This window comes from Vicugna pacos, chromosome 7 (genome assembly GCF_048564905.1).
Source record: "Vicugna pacos chromosome 7, VicPac4, whole genome shotgun sequence".
Taxonomy (NCBI): Eukaryota; Metazoa; Chordata; class Mammalia; order Artiodactyla; family Camelidae; genus Vicugna; species Vicugna pacos.
The window spans coordinates 59,319,184-59,337,736 of NC_132993.1; the positions used below are offsets into that span (position 1 = coordinate 59,319,184).

Genomic DNA, 18,553 nt, shown 5'->3' on the forward strand with positions numbered 1-18,553 from the left:
CAAAAATATTAGGCCGAAGGATGATACTGTCAATTACTTGCAGATGAGGACACCAAAGAATGTTCTTAGAATCATAAAACACAGAACTCATGGTCAGGCTCAATAATTCAATAAATAGTACCTACTGCACACTGTAGAATATTAGGTCTAAGATACACATGGTTCCTACCCTTATGGAGCTTACATGCTGGCTTCTCCTAAGTATGAAGAGTAATAGCTACAGCAAACAAATGGCCACGAAGATATTCTCTAGTCTAGGATTCCAATTAACAGAGTAATTCCTGTTGCCTTGATCTGCCTAGTGACCAAGCTTTTATAAGAATTATAAGCCTGCCTTCTATAAATGCTCTGTAAACCAGCATGGACTGTTTCCCTAGCAAGCTAGGTAAAGTCTCATGGTGCCAGAAAAAGGGGTTGAAGTCTGTAGAACTTCTAGGGAGGAGATATTACACGACTTGGGTTAGGAAATATGAAGGAATAAAACTCAGGGACCAGCGACTGCTTCTGTTCTATGCAGGAAAACTGCAGTGTGAGAAGTGCTGGGCCTGAAGCTTTGAGACCCAGGTTTTGGTCTTTATTGTAATAAGCTATGTGACTGTGGGCAAGTCCCATCACATTTCACTTGGAGGCATTTTAAGTGATTCCAAGACCACTTCCAGCTCTAAAAATGTTAACTATCAGGCCCCAGAATGACAGGACAAATGGCCAGTTTCTAATTCAACTGTTCCTAAGTTGATAGGTCCAGTAGATCTCCAATAGTCACTTGACCATTATTTTTTTGGAGGAGTGTTTCTCAGCCTCATAGGATACAATTAGTCTGTCTCTCCCCTTTGGAGTTGAGAAGGTTCTAGAAACATACTGTGTGGAGCTCACAGAGGCTTTATTCTCTTTTTCATCTTTTCCTCTATCCCTGCCTTTCTCCCTCTCCTTTCCTTCATTACATTTCTGTTGAGCGTATACCACATGCTGTTTGCCAGGTGTGGGCTAGGTTTAGAGATACAGGGTAAACCTGACATTTTCCCACACTTCAGAGGCTTTCACAAGAGAGGGGACAAAACCTTCCTTTCATCTGCTGGCTTTCCTTTTGATGATGTCCCAGAGGAGTGTGCTAGGAGGCAACCAGCTATAGGCAGCTGCCTCAATCTGTTCAAGCAATTTTGAGGTGGCCTGAGATGGGCATCCAGGTAACCATCTAGGCCCAGGGCCACCATGAAAAGATTTATGTCCAGATAGAAGGAAGAGATGACTTTTTACTTCTTGGGATAAATCTGAGAGAGATAGTCCTCTATACAGTGATGGTCACTGTCTACCCCAACCTCTGCAACCCATTTTTACTCACATAGGGAGAATCTAGGTGACTAGTTCCTAAATTAAAAAAAAAAAACAACCTCAATAAATAGACACCTTTCATGTATACTGTGCTTCATATATTCACTATGGCTGGGGGGCTCTTTAAAAAGGAAAGGGAAAGGGAAACCACTAATAAGACAAAAAGATATTGTTATGTATTCTTACCTATTGTGAATCCTATGTGACTTCACCTCATCTTTGTTTCTCCCATCATTAGCAACTCTATTTGATATATATCTCTAGGTTCCAAACATATTTTATGGAAAACAAATCAATGGAACTTCATATTCAGAATTGCTGACATAAACTGTTTTGTTTGAAAATTTTATACTGGGAAATAGTTTAAGGGACGCCAATGTCTGGCTTAAATGGTGAAATTAATTACTCTTGACTCTCTGCTTCTCGTCTGAGGTCAAGGAATGTACTGACACCACTAGGTAATGCTTATACCTCTCATGGCCAAGGGCTTTGATTTTTCTCTCTTGCTTTCATTTTTTTGCAGATGCACAGCATTACTAAATGGATCGATGAATGCTTCATCTCTTCTTGTTCTCACTCTCCCTCTTGTAAATATACTAAAAGCAGTGTGAGGTTCACAAGATCGGATGGCTGACATGACTTAGAAGAGAAACAAAGGGCCTGGGCCTGGTAACTCACGTAAATGGAAAATCAGCCCCGGAATAACTGACAGTGTATTCAAATATCTTAGTGCAGTGCTACTCTCATTAAACGGAAGTGGTATCAGTAAATCTATATGACTCTAAACATTCTAATAAAAAGGGAAGTTTTTTTTCTTTTTCTAATTACATGCTAGAGAAGCTATAGCAGAAAAGGGAACAGTTTGTCAACCATTTCATATTCCAAATATCTAGATATTGGCCATTGTGAATAAAATAATACAAATGATGGACTATCTCTCATTTGCATAGTTTGAAGTCTTGTAGCTCCAGCCATTGACTCTAAGGCAATTTACATCTGTCTTCTCTGTCTTTATTGAGAGAAAACAAAGGTCTTATTTTTTTAAGCAACTCTTGTTTCATCTAGAATGAAAGAATTAGGAGTTATGTTTCCTTGTATATAATTGCATATTTCATCTTTCTTGTTCCATAACTGATAGAAAACAGATAAGCTGAGATATCTCTGAATCAGTGTTGAATGTACTTTCTTGGTGGCCCCATTGCTAATTTGTTTGACTATTTTCCAGGATTTCTTTACTCTGTAATGGAAAGGTTTATTAAATATGAGGAGTGCAAAGCTTTCTGAATACAAATGAACTTACTTGCCAAAATTTAAGTATTCGTCCTTAGTGAATGCCTGTCTTACTTAATAGGATCCAAATTGAATAATGAAGAAAATTAGACCACATCGTACCCTCAAAGGATATCGTGTGTGAATTGTAATATAACAGTGAGGGGGAAGGGGTCATATTTTCAAAGGAAGAGTAGATGATTTGGATCATATAAGAAACAATTAACTCAGAGAAAACTAATTCTTTCCAAAGAAATGTACTCAATTCAAAAAGAAATTCAATGAGCAGGATTTCCCACTGCACAAACGATCTATACCTTTGGCTAGCTTAGAATGAGAGTAAAGTCATAATCATATGGAAATGCATGCTAGGTTTCAGTGGTTACAGTTCACCAACCTTATTCCACTGTAAGGCATCATATACCTGTGATGGAACAGGAAGATCAGTAAGCTCGAAAAGTGAACACAGAAGTACAATAAGAACTTGAGAAATTGTCCTAACTCTTCCTTTAATCATGGTGTAATCAGGCTGTCCCTTGGTCAGTATGTTTACTTCTGCTGCCTTGGTGTTATCACTGACAAAGCTGATGACCACAAGGCCTTTCCCTTGCCAGCGTTCGAAGGGTATTGTGGGAACAAGATGGTGACCCTCTTGACCAGGAAGACAGGCTGGGAGAACCTCACCAAGTGTCCGAAAAAGCGTGGGTGGAGCAAAATAAAGCGATAGAGGGGGAGCGAGAGAGAACATAAAGGTGAGACTGCAAAGACAGGAATTTGTCCCTGTCATACACTTAAGAGGGGATCTGCTGGGAAAGGGTGAGGTGAGGAAGGATCCTGATGTAGAGGAAATAAGAGGAAGAAAGATCTCCAGATTTTGCTGCAATTATCCTGAGATTTCAGGACGAGAAAAGGACGTCAAGAGAAAGGGAAGAAGACCCTGAAGCCTGTGAAGTTTCCAAAACAAAACAAAACACAAACAAATAATTTTAAAAGCCAAAATTCATGCTTTTCTTGGAAAAGAGGCTGGGCATTAACAGGAAGTTTGAAGACAGCAGGATTTGTATTTACGGTTTTACTTTCAATCCTAAGAGAAAAGTTTTATATGACGTAGATTCAAAAGACATTAATATATCTTTTGGCTACAGTTCTGGGCTTCAATTGCAAAGGGGAAAAAGAACAGTCAGCACATCTCAAATAAACACCAACCAACTGTGCAATATTTTATTTGAGATTTGTATTATCCCCAATTAAGTTAAAAAAAAGAGAGCTAGTGAATTTGATTGCCTCTGTGGAAAGGCTTGAGAATTATAAACCTAGATTTCCTCCATAGAATGATAATTTGATATTAAAAATTAAGTAAATAAATAGAAAGAGAGTCTGGGGACATTAGGATTGATTGATCGCCACCATTTCAAATCATGATCTGCACCTTCGGAAAAAAGAACTTGGAAGTTGGAAAGCAGGAAGGAGAGGGGAAAGAGATGACTAATGTGTGGGTAAGCAAGAAGGGGAAATGAACACTGCCAACCAAACAGCTACATAAATGGTGGGAAAATTAAATGAACAACAGAGTTTGAAGGATAAGTGGGTGATGAGGAATATGAGATAATAAGACATTTAAAAATAGCAAATTACAAGGGAAAGTGAGGATGAATGATGAGTTACATGGGAGATGATTAAGGGACTCGGGACGGCAAGAAAGGGAGGAGGTAATTGGGATGGGAAACAAAACGTGACAAATAGCTAGACAGGGTAGGCCTGAACTTTTGACGGCACATCCCCCAACCTTTGGAGAACGTGCACAACCTTGAAGTAAAGGAGGAAAAGCTTATAAGAGTTCATGGCTAACATGAAATTGCCAGGACAATAGAAGAAGCAATGAGAGTCATTAGTCCTCAGGAATGAAAGCATTTTTAGAGAAATGTATTAGTCTGTGTTCTCCATTCATCAATGAGTAGAACTGTCTTCATCCACCTTTTGCAAAATGTTGAATTATAAAATGAGTGCTATTAAAGGAAAGGAAAGTGAAGCATTTATAGGGGAAGTTGAAGAAAAGATTGCATCTGGAACAACTGAAGTGGGGACTAAGCGCACAAACCTGTTCACAGCCTTTTATAGGAAAATCTGAAATTCAGTCTCTTAATAAAAAACTGGAGATAATTTATCCAAATAGAAATGTGGGCAGTGATGGGAGGGGGCGGTTTTAACTACTGTAAATATTTTAGAATATATTCTTCTACAACATTTTTTTCCCCTCAAGTGAGTGAGATTAAGTTAAAAAGCTTTTGAGTATTTGCTTTAAGCACCTTGGATGAGAGAATTTACAGCAATGTAAAGTATTCCCTCTAGTAGAAATAGTGTTAATTTTTCAAGAAGATTAATATCTGGAGCAGGTCTAAATGCCCGTGATTATGCTTTCACTCTCATGTTTGTACAGGGGATTCCTTTCAGCCAGACAGTACCAGACCCCCTTCGGAGGGAAGCTGATAAAGTAATTTAGGTGGAAAGGCCTAATGAGATAATGATGCTAAGGCCAGTTAACACCTAATAAGAACACAACCACCAGGGATGATATAGTTGCTTATTAATTATCATGATGATGTGGAGGAAAGAGACAAGGTGGCACTCATTTAGCAGAGAGCACTCAGGAGTAAAGCTGTTTTCCCAAAGGGCAAGTTGCAGGCAGTCAGAGTTAGAAGTAGGGCAACATGTAGCTGAGTTTGAAATTTATGATCGTTGGGTTACACTGGTGACCACAGAACTGGAGGCCAAGCAGGAGGTAACACTCGCCTTCCTGACGGTGATCAGGGCTGGAATGGAGACTGCTGCGGTCGCAGGGCCAGGCCATGCTCGGAGTCAGAGACTCCAGACTGAGCTTAGGGGGCTGTCCGTTTGCCTTAGATTCCGCAGTGGTCATTCGTGGGCAGACGGGCAGGTGCCCAGAACTGGACTGGGTGTGCTTCCAGTCCTGTGACCTTCCCCTCCCCTCCACTGAGTCCTGGGAATCAGACCGTAGTACAGCTCTTCAGGCGGTGTTGGCACCCCGCCCTGTTGAGGGAGTCTTGAAGATCCTTTGGGCCTATTTTTAGAGGCACAGATCTAGCCGTCATCTGCTGACTTGAACGTAAAGTTTCTGGGTGTTAGTCACAGCCCCTGCTCTGCTTCCTGAATTCCCTGTGGGTTTGGGCACCTCCCTGTTCACCCAGGGCAGGGGAATCATAGTATCAGTTCATTGCAGATACACTAATGTCTGTATTAATCACAAGGGCAAGAATGAAAGATGTGAGGAAGCAGCAGCCACGTGAAAAAACATGCAGCTTTTGGAAATCCTTGTAAATTCTCAAGGGAGGCATAGCAGCTTGAAATCCTGGACCAATCTGGGGAAGCAGATTTTTTGCCAGTAAGGAGTACTGGGCCTTCTCCTCCTTACTTCCTGTCTGTCCCCTCACAACGTGGGTCTCTCTCTGGGTCCTAGGTCTAGGCTGTTGCTCACTCCTCTCTGGGCCTTTGGATGCTCCATCTGCAATAGCAGGAGGTAGTTTTCCATATCTTTCTGTGCTATTAATTTTATTAGGTGGATGAGGGCCATCTCATAGGATTTTTCTTGTTCTATGTGATGACATCACTGACCCAGTCGCAGAAAGGAAATAACATTCTCATCATTAACTTCTTAAAGCAAGAACATCTTATTTTTATTAAGTGTGTGGTCTGAGAGGCAGGAAGTGAAAATCGCTAGACTGGAAGCCAGAAGGTGTGGCTCTAGTCCTGGCCCTTCCACATAGCCCTGTAGCCTTGGATAAATCTCTTGTTTTTCCGAGCCTCAGTTTTTCTAACCATAAGATGAGGGTTTGGTGAGGGTAATTGTTATGGTTTTAGAGCTATTTCCAGCCTTAAAATTGTATATTTAAGCATATATCCTACATCTATTAAACCTTTGTGAGAGAATGACAAAGATTGCCTGAAATCCATGGTTCAGAGTGGACAGTTGGGGTTGGAGTTAGCAATGAACCAATGGCAGAACTATTTATTGAGTACTAACTACATGGCAGCCACAAACCAATCTTAAAGGCAAGTGCTTTATGGGTGGGGAAATGAAGGCTTCTAAAGGTGAAATAGATCGTTCAAAATCCTATAGTTAATGAGGGAGTGGTGTCAACATTCAAACTCAGCTTTTCCTGAAACGGAAGACCTTGACCTTAATCACCATGTGCACATCTCCCACTATTTAGAACCCAATACTGATGTCCCATACCTGCTGGAACCAGTCACTGAAGTTTTCTTCAGTTACAGTAGTTTGCAACTGGTGATGGAAGGATGGGGCCAGGGAGAGAGTGGCTTGAAGAATCTCCCCAGTTGATTCTGATTCACACATCTCTCTGCCTCTCAACCCACCTTGAGACATCACTTGGTCAGAGTCATATTAACATGATGACAGAAACAATACCTTACTGGAAAACTTTCCACCGTGTGCAGGGTCTCATTTCTGCTTCTCTCAGCATGGCCTGGGGGTAGATAAGAGGCACCAGATACAATTATTTCTCTTGTCTTCCAAATGGGAAACTGAAGCAAAGAGAATTGAATAATGCAACTTCATATACTCAGTGGTCACAGAATTGACACGAGACTCATACCTTAAGACTCCGGCCACCACAAGACACTGTGTTTCTAGACAGTTCAATTAATAATGTATTTTATATACAGGGAAAAACATCACTTTCCCCCCCTGGAGTTTCCTAGTAGATGTGTTATTTCAGTGACATTATTTTATTTGGAGTATCTGTAAAACCATCCTCTCTGTATAGTATCAACTGTAATAGCCATTGACAAATACTGAATGGAGGAGAACTGTTTCTTAACCAGGCGTTTCAATGAACAAAAAATGACTTTCTAGACCTTCACTGACTGGTCCCCAAAAATGCTTCATCAAGGTTGTTAAGAGGGTTTAGGTGCCCAAAACAGAGAGATGCTCTTCATTGTTCATATCTTATTTGAAAGTAATAAAAAGATCAATTCCTTTTTGAAAATTAGAATATAAGTGCCTAGAATTTTGAATTGCTTTTCAAGAAATTTATTTTAGTGCCACATAGACAAGGCCTCAGACTAAGGTTTAACCAATAGTTCTTTGCAGCCTAAAATGCTTTCTTTTGGTCTTACTTCTGTATTTTGGTTTCTTCTCTCTTTTTTTTTTTTTGCTGAATAAATGCTAAATTGTTGCTCAGTATGGTTGCATTTACTTCTCTGTGAAAAATTAGAAATATCCAGCTATAGGATTTGATTAAATACAGAATACAATGTTGCCATTTGGAAGAATGAGGCAGGTCTATATGGAATGATCTCTAAGATATACAGTTAAAATTTAAAAAGCAATGTATAGAACAACATGTATGGTAAGCTACTGTTTGTATAAATACAAACATATCTGTATTTATATACATTGCCCAGCTGTGGAAGAACATTTAAAAAACTTGTAATAGTGGTTGCCTCTGGGGAGAAACTGTTGGGAGACTGGAGGGTGATACTATATATACCTTCTTGGCCCTTTTATATAGTGCATCATGTTCATGTATTACCCATTCACACTATTTTATAAAGACGGAGGTAGAGTTATTTTATTGAGATCGAAAAATACAAAAGACATATTGTTAGGTATCAGAAGCAAGTTGCAGAATAGTATGAATAGTATATATGATTCTATTGTTAAAAATTATACATACATACATGTGTGTGTATAAATATACCCATACATATCTGTAAGGATAGGCACCAATTGTGGTTCTCCCTAGAGAGTAGAATATGAGAGAGTGTGTATGCTTTCATTTTTTTATCTTATGTACTTCTAGATTGTCTAATATTTCTTAATGTAAAGCACATACTAATTCACAATAAATAACTTATCAGACTCAAACCCAACCAAAGGACTTTGGTAGGATTTGGATTTGTGTAGGAGTTGACGTCTACACATCTATAAACAAAATTTCCCAGAACAGCTTTTCTGGTTAGCCATGTTTTGTTTTCATATCCTATAGATTCACCTCAGATCTTCACTGACCTCTTTTCTGAAGGTTCCTGAATTTTCTGTTCCTTTATCTTTGTTCACCGATATTCTCCTTTGTCAATAGGTCCAGGCTAACTGACAGTTCCTCTCTCAGCTTTCCCTGAAAGTCACTCGAGAATGATGCCGCTAAGAGCTTCCTCAGTCCTCCTTTAGAGACTTCAACCTTGGGTTAGATCTAACCCTCTGCCTATTTCAAGAAAACTTCTCTGCTTTTGGATCATTCCTATCAGCATACAAACATGCGATGGCTCCGATTTCAAATGAAAACAAAGCTCTTGGTTTTGGCTTATTTCATTTGCTTGGTTTTAGTGGTGAAACTTCCATTTAACTTCTCTCAGCTCCACACCTTCTCCAAGTACCGCCCCATTTCTCTGTACTCCTTTACAGCAACTTTCCTTGAAGAGGTTGCCTTTACTTTTGTAAAGACATTTCCTCCCCTCCCACTCACTCTGAAAACCACTCCTCTCAGGCTTTCAGCCCTAATCCTCTCCCTAAAGTAAGTTTGAGGTCAGTTAGGGTGTTCACTTGCCAAATCCAATGGTCAATTTTCAGTATTCATTTTCTCTAACTCTCAACTTACTGGTTACAGGTGGTCACTTTCTCCTCTTTTGTTTGTTTGTTTGTTTTGTTTTGCTCTGGCTTAGGGAGGTAATTTGGTTTATTTATTTATTTTTAATGGAGATACTGGGGGTTGAGCCCAGGACCTTGCGCACGCTAAGCACACAATCTACCACTGAGCTATACCCTCCCCCACTTTCTCCTTCTTGAAACACTTTTTTCTCTTGGCCTTCTGGACCCTCTCTTTCTCGGATCTCCTCCACCTCACAGTCCACTGCTTCTTAGTTTCTCCTTTATCCTCTTCATCTTGAAATGTCAGGACTGCTCAAGGCTCAGTTCTTGAGTCAACCTGCCTTCTCTAACTCATTTTCTCGGTGATCTCATCTAGCCTCTTGACTTTGAATACCATTTCCATACTGATGTCTTTCAAGTTTTATGTCCAAACCCCAGCCTGGCCCTAAACTATAGACTCCTTGTCTTCCTGGCACCACTATTTAGCATTTTTATCATGCAACTCAAACTTAACATGTCCCAAATGGATAGACCTGCCTTCCCCCATGATCCTTTCCACAGCAGGAAATGGCAACTCAGCTGAAGCTCTACTTTCAAAATACGTCCTGAATCTGATTACTTTTACCACCTCTACCACCAAAGGCCTAGTCCAAGCCTCAGTATCACTCACCTGAATTAGTTCAGTAGTGATTTGGGTAATTATGATGTATCAGTGTAGGTTCGTCAGTTGTAGCAAATGATGAGGGATGTTGATAATAGGTGAGACTGTGTGTGTAGGGGCAGGAGGTATATGAGAAATCTCTACATCCCTCCTCAATTTTTCTGTGAACCCAAAACTGCTCTAAAAATAAAGTTTTAATTTAAAAAAAACCCTAAAAAATATATAAATCAGATTATGTTACTGCTCTGCTCAAAACCTTCCAATGACTCCCATTTCACTTAGAGTAAAATCCAAAGTCCTTGCCATGTCATTCAAGGTCTATAATGCTTCCTGTACTCACTCCTCATCTCTGAATTCATCTTCTGTCACCCACTTCCCTGTTCTCAGGCCATACTGACCTCCTTGCTGCTTTTTGAATATGTGAGGAGTACTCCTACCTCAGGGCCTTTGCACTTACTACAGCATCTGTCTGGAATGCTCTTTCCTCAGATATCTACATGGCTCAGTTCCCTTCCTTTATTCTGCCCAAATGTCCCCATATCAGAGAGGCTTTCTTGAATACTTTTAGAATAGGACTTGCTTATCTAGCTCTGCTTCTTTACCCTGCTTTATTTTTCTTCTGAGTACTTACTATAATCTGAAACATTATGTATCTATTTGACTATTCTTTGCTTATTATATATCTGCACTAGAATGTAAGCTCCATGAGAACAGGAACTTTATCCTGTTCACCACAATATCCTCAACATTGAGAAAAACTGATTGTTATAGAGAAAAGTGCTCAGAAATATTTGCTGAATATTGAATAAGGAATATTGAGAGATTTACGATAGCTCCCTTTAGCATATTCAAATGACATGAAATTTGTCTTAAGACAGTCTATTTCTCCATCTCAACTTTCTCATTTCATTTTGTTTAAAAATTTGTTTTAACCTTTTATTCTGACATAATTACAGACTCACAAGTATTTGCAAACATAGTACAGAGAGGTTCAATGTACCCTTTGCCCAGCTTCCCCCAAAAGTTACATCATATAACTATTCTTTTTTTAAAATTATTATTCTTTTGTTTCCATTACTAATTTCATCTGCTTTCTTCTATGAGCCTTTCGACATAGGCTTCCAAAACTCTCCATCTCTTATTTCATAGCCGAGTCATTGACTTTCTTCAACACCAACATCAAATCCCTTCTCCAAGATAACTATCTTAATCATGAGAGGGATAGAATGCTTTCAATTCAGTACTTTCAATTAAGTGGGAAAGTGTTTTATTTTATTTTTAATACTAACATATAATCCAAAAGAAGAGAAAAACTGTTTCATCTCTTAAACTTGTAGTATCTATAGAGAGATACTTACTGTCTATTCTGTCAGTTCTGAATAGCAACTTGTTTGCTATGATTTCTAAAGACAGGCAAAGTGATAATTTTGTTGACTCCAGTGTGTATTCTTTTTTTTTATGCAGCTGTTTAAGAAAAGTTGAATAAAAGCAAATATATGATTTTCTATATATGTTTATATTTCTTTAAAAGTTAATTATTCTGCTGAATACCTGTCATTCATTTATTCAACAGATATTTATTATGTACCTACTATGTGCCAGGACTCCATGCTAACAATGGTCTTTTATCCTCCAAGATGATCTGGAATGAATATTACCTTTAAGACACTATAAGTCCTAAAAGATAGATTGAAAACTCCTGTTTTCTTTCATTTTTTTAAATTGAAGTATAGCCAGTTTACAATGTTGTGTCAATTTCTGGTGTGCAGCACAAAGTGTTTCTTTCACTCATACATATAGATATATATATTCCTGTTCATATTCTTTTTTCATTATAGGTTACTACAAGTTATTGAATACAGTTCCCTGTGCTATGCAGAAGAAACTTGTTTATCTATTTTATATATACTAATTAGTATCTGCAAATCTCAAACTCCCAATTTATCCCTTCCCACTCTCTTTCCACTCTGGTAACCATCAGTTTGTTTTCTATGTGTGTGAGTCTATTTCTGTTTTGTAAATAAGTTCACTTGTGTCTTTTTTTTTAGATTCCACATATTAGTGGTATCACATGGTATTTTTCTTTCTCTTCCTGGCTTACTTCACTTAGAATGACGATCTCCAGGTCTACCCATGTTGCTGCAAATGGCATTATTTTATTCTTTTTTATGGCTGAGTAATATTCCATTGTATAAATATACCACAGCTTCTTTATTCAGTTATCTGTCAATGGACATTTAGGTTGCTTCCATGTCTTGGCTATTGTAAATAGTGCTGCTGTTAATAGTGGGGTGCATGTATTTTTTCAAATTAGAGTTACCTCCAGGTGTATGCCCAGGATTGGGATTGCTGCATTATGTGGTAAGTCTATTTTTAGTTTTTTGAGGAATCTCCATACTGTTTTCCATAATGGGTGCACCAAACTATTCCCACCAACAGTGTAGGAGGGTTCCCTTTCCTCCACAATCTCTCTAGCATTTATGGTTTGCGGACTTTTGAAAGATGGCCATTCTGACTGATATGAGGGGATATCTCATTGTAGTTTTGATCCGTATTTCTCTGATAATAGTGACATTGAGCATTTTGAAAACTCCTGTTTGCAGGTAAGTAGGTTACTCTCCATGAAATGGGCATTCATGTTGAGGAGACAAGGGCATTATTATGCTCTAATAATTGGTTTTCAGGGTTAAAAAAAATCAATGTCCCTTTCAATATGCCAGAAATATATAAAATAACCTATCATTTGACAAGACTCATTGATTTAATGATCAGTACAAAAAGGATATGACTGAGATATCACTAACCTGAATAGGTAAAATGATCATGTATTAACCTTAAACTCCTTTAAAAAGCCCTCTTCATTTAAATATTAATTAGAAATCTGCCCCGTTTCAGTATTCTTTTCCTACAATCTCCTTTCTATATTGGTAGGGTGATCACTTGCCCTGTTTGCCCAAAATGTTCTAGTTCACTCACACCTGTTGTTCCAGCATAATTGTTAATCACCGCCTTTCACTTGCTTAAGAGTCTTGGTTTGGACGATAAATTACACAGTCAAAGTACGTATTTGGGTCTCTGGGATAAACGATCAAGGCGCCATTCCTATTTATTGGTATTACCTTGTCACAAGCTGTAAAAACAGTTTTCCTTTTGATTGTTTCTTCCTGAGTTGTCACAAAGACCTTCACATAAAATCACTCTGTCCCATTAAAGCAATTATTGAACCCCCCTTCAGTAATGACCACTTGTTTTGGTTTTCCTCCTCAGATTCCAAAGACGAAACGTACACATAGCTTTTGCTGGGTCAGCATCATAATTGTTCAGAGGCACAGCCTTGTATAGGGAAAATTTTGTCTGACTATCTAATCTGCAAGAATCTTAAAGAGACATTATTGCTTGGTAACATTATCTGGTAAAAAGAGTCTGTGACTGACTACTAATTTTAGCCCAAAGAATGGAAAACCCAACATATTTAATTTCTATGGAACGTATGTACTTCTGGACCTAGACAGTTAATGTCCCTAGAGAGCGACTAGGGAGCGAGTAGCTGAAAGGTGAGTTTGGGTGGTCTCCTTAGACATAATCTCCATTAAAACTGTTTAATCTCTGTGGTTCACAAGGAAAGCTTTTCTGGAGTTGAGGAATGGAACGGCATTTCTGGGATTACATGTTTCTACAACTGTATTCATGGCTGATTCTCATAGCAGTGCCACCAATAGATTCATTATTTAAGTTTGGAAAACTGATCACTTTTTTTTTCATCTGAGATTGTGTCCCCCTAGCGCCAAAACAAAACCTTTTATGTTTTAAAAAATCACTTTTTAAAAATGTGGGGATTATGAAGACAAAATAACTAGTGAGGGAACTTAATTGTTTGCACCTAATTGTTTGTCTGTTTCTTAACCCACCTATAAATTGTGGGTAATTCTGCTGGTTTTTGCCTTCCTGGTGCAGTTGCTATAAGAGTAAATTACATACTGAACATTATGAACATTTGGGATAATAGTGGCTGAATGACTTTATCATTCTTGTTTGTAGTTTGCCTGGAAAAATTAAATCAAATGAGATGAAGTGGCTAAAATATGTTTTTCACTTTCTTTTTTTTCTTCTCTACTTAAAATGAAATTATATCTTTAAAAAATATTGTTACTGACATAGCTTTATCATAAGACACTGATGGATCCTGGAATGTCAATGACACTCCTCTGTTCTTGGCTTTAAAAAAAAAATCCATGCTTTTATCAAAGTTAAGAAGGTATCAGGAAAACCAGGCTCCTAAATTCCTTCTTAACCCAAGGGACTGGGTTGAACAGCTAAAGAAAAATGTTCCTGGTAATTATCCCTTTTCCTATGTCAGGCATCAACTCTACCTCCTTCACCCCACCTCATCTATACCACTAGAAATGCATAATGAAACCTGGAGCGCCCTCTTTGTTATAAGTCAAGACAGTTCCATTCCCAGGAGTCCCAGAGCCTGTTTGTAAAACATGGCCTGGGCAATTTCCCTGAGTCCCCTAGTCCTAGAAGTTCCATGATTTGGAAGTAGTTTGGAACCACCATCAGGTGGTTGGAGGTGTGGTGATAGACCAGGCTTCTGGTCTTCCAGGAAACTAATTTCACTGGGATAATTTTAACAGGTCATATTATATATTATATACCTAAAACACCTGCAGTTCTCTTAAAGGTTTAAAGACTTGCAAAAAGAAGGTAAAGAGTGATAAGACAGAAAAAGATATGTGTATATACATACATATATATGTATCTTTTTCTCATGAAAGATAACAACCTATTCCTGACTATGGGAGAGGAATTACCCAGAAAGTGCTGTATCTTCTTTTGACAAGGTTATACTGAGTAGCCTGTGCACATCTCTGCAATTCTCAAGAGATTTACTTGCTGTCTTTCAGCCAACAATATGACAAGGATGTATTGATGTGCCAGTGTGAGGGACTGGGTGTCAGAACTGGGAAATCTGAGACATGATCATTTGGTTGAAGAGCTCTAGGTTCCCTGAACATTCTTTTTCCATGAGTGGTTCACCAAAAAAGCCTTAGAGGCTGCCACAGTAACTGTAAGTTTCCCAAATGGGAAACTGGGGCAGAGGGGCAGGGTAGGGGTGGGTGTGTGTTTATGGTGGAGGGGTGACATTTTTTCACAATATATTTTGCTGGGAGGGCTACACTCTAGTAGTACCAGCCTTAAGAAATGCTGGTAAGTAGTCCTTTGGCCACATTTACTTATTTTGGAATGGCTCTTCCTCTTTCCTACTTCCCCTGCCTAGAAGTGTAATTTTGTAATCTGGTTACCCAAGGTCCCCTCACTGTGGTCCTCACCTGAGCTGATACACTCTGGACCTTTTCATCTTCTCTTGTTGACCAAATTTTCTATCAGATTCTACCTGCATTGTGTCCCATTCCCATTGGATATTTATTTCTTCTTTCTAAAAGAGCAGGGAATTATTTGGTAATTGATTAGAGCAAGAGTAGAAAGGGTAAAAGCAGTTTAATACACTGCCCCTCTTACTATGGATGAGCGGCATTAACGCAAAAATGTGAATTTTCAGTGGTGACATTTCAGAAGCTATGTTGCAAATTGGTGGGAGTCTTATTTGGGGACACAGACATATTTTTTAGCACCCTTAAAATCATGCACATGGACAAATACCTAGTCTGAGTTAGGAAGGCCCAGCCCTCAAGCCTGGGAGAGTCAGAGTACCCTGTTTTGCATAGCCAGGTTGCTTTACTGTTGAGGAGGGAGGTGCTGGCAGGGAGCAAGACAGTTGGAGAACGTGCCTAACTGCTCTGTCAACAGGTAGACCAAGGACTGTACATACCTTTCTCCTGGGGGGTGGGGAGTTGGCACCAAGAGAAGGTGCTCGCTCCCCTCCCACGTGCACAAGCACCCTCACCCAGGCACTCCCAGCCTCACCCCGTGGTTTGCCTACAGGCTGATTCCTAAAAGATCAGAAAGACAAATGATTCAGAAGTGCCTGCAGCTGATTCCTACTTAGAATATGTAATCTCACAATCCATGCCTGTTTTCTTTTAAGTGTTTATATGCCTCTCATCAAATCTTCACTCTGCTCTCTAACTGTCCCTTTGAAAACAGTAGCAATGCTTTATTTCTGATTACATGATGACTTAAACCAAATAACTTAAAAAAATGCCCATAGCAGTTTTGATTTGACATTGCTTCTGTTTCACTTTTGCTACCCTAATCCAAGATTTTCTGAATATCTTCGTAGCCTAGCCAGGACACACTTGCTGAGTTATTGACTGGGCAGGGCTGATTTACACTCTTAGGAAAATTTCCCATGTATTGACAGTGATTTTCAGTGAGAATCAAGAGCACCATTGTTGGTTCCTAATAGTTATGTGGTTCTTGTATGTAAATGCATGTCTTTCACATGCATAAATGCACAGAGGGTGTAGGATTTCCAGACCTGGCTCAAGCACGTGTGGGCATGCGCGCGCACACACACACACACACACACACACACACAAACCACGAATACCTGTTCTTCACTTACTAATTGTTCTCTCATTTGAGTTAACTTTTCCACTGTTTCTATAGCTATTAGATAATAATAGAGAAAGATGCTGAAGAAAAACAACCTAACATCGTAATTGATCAGTTATAAGAAAGAATGGCATTGCAACTAGATGTACACAACAAAACAGGGCTTTTTCTGGGAAGGAGATGAGGTAGATACATTACAGAACTATAATAAACAGCGTCTGCTTTATCAGCAAGAGTAAATAGGTAGTTTTATCATTCCTCTAAAGGGTGATAAAACATGAAGAAATGTCATTTAGAAGGGTTGTTTTTTTTTTCCAAAGGCAATGGATACCTGTGCGTGTGAGCCCACACCACTGTGGCTGCTTCCTTTCATTAAAACCACAGTATTATTTAACACCGTCAAGAGGCTACTACAGTGGAGCACAAAGCTGCAGTGGTGCTGCATTCACAGAGTCCTCAATAAACTCGAGCCGGGGAAAGTATATATGAGAAATGAACAGGAAGACTGAAACAATTTTAAATTAAGTTCAAGGCTATTCCCTGTAGAGAGAAAGCTATTGGTTACCATTACTGCACCACATTAAAAAAATTCCTATATCACTTCAGTCTTTAAATAATAACAGCAGATAGTTTTTGAGTACTGACTGTTTCAAGCACCATGCTGAGCACTCTACTTCCTTTGTTCTCATTTGAGCCTCATAATTTCTCTATAGACAAAACTATTATGAGGCCCATCTTACAGATTTGTATGTATTTTAAAAACATGTCTGTGTAAAAGCCAACACCTAGAACATGTGAATTTGAATTCACCCAAACAGATCTACATGACTTGGGAGCGGTGTTAGGATACAAAGAGAGGGTAATTTTTTTTCCTCTAAAGTCACTATTGACAGGCTCCACAGCATCCTGGTGTTTCTGTGCATGTGCGCACGTGCAAAACACACCTTAGGTTTTGTCGCCAGTTTTCCTCCCTTATGTATTACCTTCATATTTACGATGGACAAATCTCACTTTTAAGTCTCTTGCCTGGGAATCTCTCTTCCAGTAAAATTTCATGGTAGTTTACGTTTCCCAGGACGTCACCTTTAGAACTTTCAAAGGGATATTAACTTTTTAAAACACAAACATACAAAAACCTTACACTCACCATAGAGAAAAGTTATGTCTCCCAGTGCCATTGTCCCAGTTTCTGTACACACCCTAAAGGCTAATGTCATTTAGCCAGGACCCCACCCTGTTCCTTTTCTGCTTTCTTGTGCCTTGGGGCCTCTACAAGCTTTCGCATCTCTTTGCCTGGCTCTGAGATCAGGCTCTCCGACACTGTACCTCTGTGTTGCTTGGAGAGGCGACTTAAAATATACAATCTCCAGATGGGAATGATTTAGCAAAATTAAAAACAGACAGGGGGCAGAGAAGGCGGGAGGTGTCAAATGTTCCTTCTACCCCAGTATCAGTTTGATGTGGTGGCCTTGTTCCTACCTAGTCCCCCTTCATGCTGTCCACTACCCAAAGTTAAAATGCCTGAAATGTTAACAGAATACACATGGATAGAGATACGTATACCCTTCCTTCTGCCTCGTAACCCAACACATGGAGTTTTAATTGTGGCTTATTTCAACTTAATTTTGCTTCACCCTTAGGATGAAAGAGACTAGTTTCAGTAAGTCTCAAGAGGTACTGTAAAACATGTAAGTACTTCAAGAATCTGCTTAGCCACCTCAAAAGAATACTGGTGGATACTCAGCATTTACTTTTGGGGTGAGCTTCCTTCCTCTTTCCAAACACAAACATGGTTTTATTGATGCGTTGTTATCAAAGTTACTGAGTGTATCACGCACACTCTCGTTCATGATTAATACACATGGGTAAATAAAATCTCTGCTTTGGTTAGAAACAAATCTAATAGAAAACAGGCATAAGAGTTATGGACAGAGAAGTGATATCACGTAATGTATCCCTTCCTCAGTCCCTGCCTGGGGCAGAATAAGGAATAAGGCAGCTCAATAGTGCTGTCAGGTTTTATTATGAAAGGAGAATTTCCCAGCTATCCCAGGTCTTAAAATCAACATGGTTCAACATGAGCATTAAACCATCATTAGGCCTAAGGTAAGGACCCACATGGGCATGTAAGGACTACTGAATGCAGAGAT

General features: G+C 39.1%; 1 protein-coding gene across 2 annotated transcripts in view; it reads right to left on the reverse strand.

Moving 5' to 3' along the window:
* DLX6 (distal-less homeobox 6) overlaps positions 1–18,553 on the reverse strand; it is a 264,603-nt gene that overhangs the window by 45,088 nt on the left and 200,962 nt on the right. For both annotated transcript variants that reach the window (XM_072964947.1, XM_072964946.1), the window contains exon 7: positions 7,043–7,100. The gene's annotated coding sequence lies outside the window, so the exon portion shown is untranslated. The remainder of the gene's footprint in view (positions 1–7,042; positions 7,101–18,553) is intronic.